Below are 3,748 nucleotides of genomic sequence, written 5' to 3'. Positions count from 1 at the left end.
ACCCTTTGCCAGACCACAATGTGATGTTCCTCAGGAGCTCTCCGGTGAAGGCTTGATTCCAGATACAGCCCGTGCTCAGAGGAGCGACTTTGGGGAGCCATTGGATCAAGAGGATGCCGACTTCAACGATGCATCATTTGATCTCACCAATGGGTTCATACTGTGATGGAAAGTCACACACAGATTTGCAGCAGGACCGACTGGGTTTCAACCGCCTTTCTACAGCAGGGCTGATTGGGCTCGGGAAAGTCAGCTTTTTGGTCTGTACCAATGGCCCAAAGACCTGCACAAGGCCGCGTGATCGATAAGGGGACAGTAGCTAGGCTAGCTCTTAGCGCCCAAGAGTAGGAAGTCCCTCCGGCTTGCGCCGCTATAGACAAAGTCGCACAGCCCCAAGGAACTCTGGCCGCTCTAACCGGGCTAGAACGCGGCCCCTTTAAGGCCGCCTGGATGACCCAAAGGCCAGAGCGACCTTCTAGTGGCCGTCTCGATGGTAAATCTTCACTTCCGGCCGGAAATGCATTTGCGGAGCTGTTTCCGCCGGGGAGAAGAACTCGCGTGCTTCGTACAGAGGGGAATGCGGGCTTTGTAGCGCGGCTCGGAGGCGCCGTGGAGCCTCCAGAAGGCGCTCGGGGGATTCAGAAACCTCTCCCGGGGCTTCCACGGGAGGAGGCTGGCTCCTGGCCCGCACGCGCCCGGGGATGAGCGAGGCTTGCAGGAGGGCGCTGTGCCCTGGCCTCCCCACCGGCCGTGCACAGGGTTCTGTGCGCAGGCACCGCACGAGGTCATCCGCTTAAACGGAGTTGTATTACTCTTTTATTTTTCTTTTGTTCCACCCAGAAAATGAAATGCACAGCCCCCAGCGACTGGACGAAAGCGCAAAAACTCCTTTCTCCCGAGGAGAGTTTCAAGGGACTTCAGCTTGGGTGGCCCAGGTATGTCAAGCCTGGAGGTACAGTGACCAGAGAGGTGGACGGTCTGGGAAAAGGCTCCTGTGTGGTTGAACCTGCCCGAGGTGGGTGCAGCCCTGTACCAGACAGCCCGACCTTGACCTAAAGTAAATTCCCAGAGGAACGTCTTCCCTGGGATTAGAATTTGCAGTAACAGGTGTGAACATCTTAGCAGCAGTTTGGTGATCATGTATGATACTGCAAACAGGACCCTTGCTGAAGCTGTGGGGGACTGAGTGCCGCTCAGAACTCTGCAAGGATCGATGCCATGTGTGTCCTTCAAAAGCAAATATCTGACCCATTACTCCAGCCCCTCAGTGTAGATTTTTTCCTAAAGACTTATTCTTTATTTTATGAACGTGATTGTTTGCCTGGTGCCCCAAGGGGTCACAAGAGGGCACCAGACTCCCTAGAAGTAGCATTACAGAGTGTTGTCAGCCCCGGTGTGGATGCTGGGAACAGAATCCAGGTCCTCTATAAGAGCAGCAAGTGTTTTTCACTGCTGAGCCATCTCTCCATCGCTCTTTAAGACGGGGTCTCACTTAGCCCAGGCTGCCCTTTACTCATTAAGTAGCTGAGGGTAGCCTTTGAACTTGTAATTCTCCTTCCTCTCCCTCTTCCATGTCACATGCTCTCAGTGGCAGCGGGGTGCGGGGGGGCGAGGGGGGGCGCCCGGGACGCAGGGAGGGGCAGGCTGCCGTGTGGCTCGGTGGTAGAGCTTGTGCTTGTTAAGGGAGTCTGTCCAAGTGGACACTGATAAGTATTGTAAGGCAACGGACATGCACATGCAGGGACTACCACGGTCCTGTGAGGGAGGTACTGATGGGGCAGGGAGTGCAGGCTGGAGTCAGACATGGCTGGAGGGGAGGGAGGAAGGTCAAATAGGTATGAATTTCAAGTTGTGCTGGGCTGCAGAGTCCTCGGCCACCCGAGGCCTCACTTCTGCATCTGTCGCCCAGCAGGTTTCTAAGGAATGCCTACAGTTGAATCTGGGGAGAGAAGGCCCAGGAAGTCACTGGGTAGGTGGCCAGCCCTCGGTGCCAGCAGTTTCTATACATTTGGAAGGATGTACAACTAAAAAGAGAGACTGGGCACCTTGTACACCCGCCAGGGGCATGGTTTGTGGGCTGGCTTTAACTCAGTATTGAGCTGGGCAGTGGTAGCACACGCCTGTAATCCCAGCACTTGGGAGGCAGAGGCAGGTGGATTTCTGAGTTCGAGGCCAGCCTGGTCTACAGAGTAAATTCTAGGACAGCCAGGGCTACACAGAGAAACCTTGTCTCAAAAAAACAAAAACAAAAAACAAAACAAAAAACCCTAAAGATTGAAGTGGGCTAGAGAGACGGCTCAGCGGTTAAGAGCACTGACTGCTCTTCCAGAGGTCCTGAGTTCAAATCCCAGCAACCACATGGTGGCTCACAGCCATCTGTAATGGGATCCAATGCCCTCTTCTGGTGTGTGTGAAGACGGTGACAGTGTACTCGCATAAAATAAGTAAATAAATCTTAAAAAAAATAAAGATTTGAAGTTTGATGAGGACTGGTGGCCTATGCTCTCCTTTTCAGGTCATTTGACTGGAAGACTTGTCTGCGTGCACTGAATGAGAATCTGGCTCTACTGTGCGCACCCGGACCTGTTGGGTTTGACTCTTGGTTTGCTCTTTTGGGTGCTCGCCGGCTGAGGCCTGCCATGTGTTTTGGCTGTAAATAAATGGAGCTCGGCCTCACTCTGTTCTCATCGTTTGATGGTGTCTCACTGCGCAGCCCTGACTGGCCTGGAACCCGCATCCACCTGTCCCTGCCTCCCAAGCACTGTGGTGAAGGGTGCCTGTCAGCACACGGCTTCTTCATGCTCTTGGTGGATTCTGTGCTCGCTGCTGTGCCACCCGTGCCTTTGTATGGCCAGTGTGTGTTAAATGACCCTTTTCCCAGATTTTCTGGGCACAAAGCACACGGCTGTCCAAAGATTTCTTTAAGGAGCACAGCGTCCTCAAGGAAATTGAGAGGCAAGAGTTGTCTGGATAGGTGACATCTAAGATCTCTGGGATCCCATGTCCTCTGGGCTCGCAGAGCACTGTTCAATAGGAATTACCAGACAGACAGTGGCTATTCCAGGATTTGCTCCCTTGTGTGCATTGTTACTGGAGCTGGTACTGCCTCTGCCCTTGGGAAGCAATTTCTAGGACAGTCGGGATTGACAGAGAAACCCTGTCTTGGGACAGAAAGGAAAACAAGAATTCTATCCTATGTATATTACCTGAATGTAGTTCTGGATCTTCGGAGGCTATTGAATCCCCTAGAACAGGAGTTACAGATGGGTGTGAGGGGCCGTGTGGGTGCTGGGAATGGAGTCTTGGTCCCCTGCAAGAGCAGCCGGCCTGCTTAACTGATGAGCCATCTCTCCAGGCCCAGCTGGTGGGCCTCGGAAGCCCACGTGGGACCTTTCTTGCTGACTGGCCTTGCAGTTAGGGGTCAGGGCGCTGTATTTGCTGTGGGGCTGAGCAGCTCCCTCTCCTGAAAGTCTTAGGATTATGGCTGCCTGGGGGGGGGGTCGCCCTTGGTGCTGCCTCTTGTGTATCCTTGGTCCCTCTGACCCCATGTCCTCAGCAGGAGCAGAGGTGCCACTGTCCCTCCCTCTGCTCAGTTTCTTGCACACCTAGGGAACCTTGTCTTGGATCCTGCACACTGCTGGTGTGAAGTTTCTCATTCACAAGAGTAATGCCAGTGTGACTTGCCTACCATATTGCCTACCATATTGAACATGGGTTCTTTGCATTGGGGGGGGGTAGCTTGAACTTT

At 53.6% G+C, this 3,748-nt stretch overlaps 1 long non-coding RNA gene and 1 other non-coding gene across 2 annotated transcripts; both read left to right on the top strand.

Moving 5' to 3' along the window:
• The first annotated feature begins 521 nt into the window (after positions 1–521).
• On the top strand, positions 522–2,676 carry LOC127695191 (uncharacterized). Its single transcript, XR_007979915.1, has 2 exons — positions 522–935; positions 2,516–2,676. It is a non-coding gene; the product is annotated as an uncharacterized LOC127695191 (long non-coding RNA).
• Positions 974–1,160, top strand: LOC127695691 (small Cajal body-specific RNA 16). The gene has a single exon (XR_007980061.1). It is a non-coding gene; the product is annotated as a small Cajal body-specific RNA 16 (non-coding RNA).
• Positions 2,677–3,748: the final 1,072 nt, after the last annotated feature.

Source organism: Apodemus sylvaticus, chromosome 10, assembly GCF_947179515.1.
Source record: "Apodemus sylvaticus chromosome 10, mApoSyl1.1, whole genome shotgun sequence".
Lineage (NCBI taxonomy): Eukaryota > Metazoa > Chordata > Mammalia > Rodentia > Muridae > Apodemus > Apodemus sylvaticus.
The sequence above is the reverse complement of the archived record's forward strand: the minus strand, read 5'-3'. Positions and strand labels throughout refer to the sequence as shown.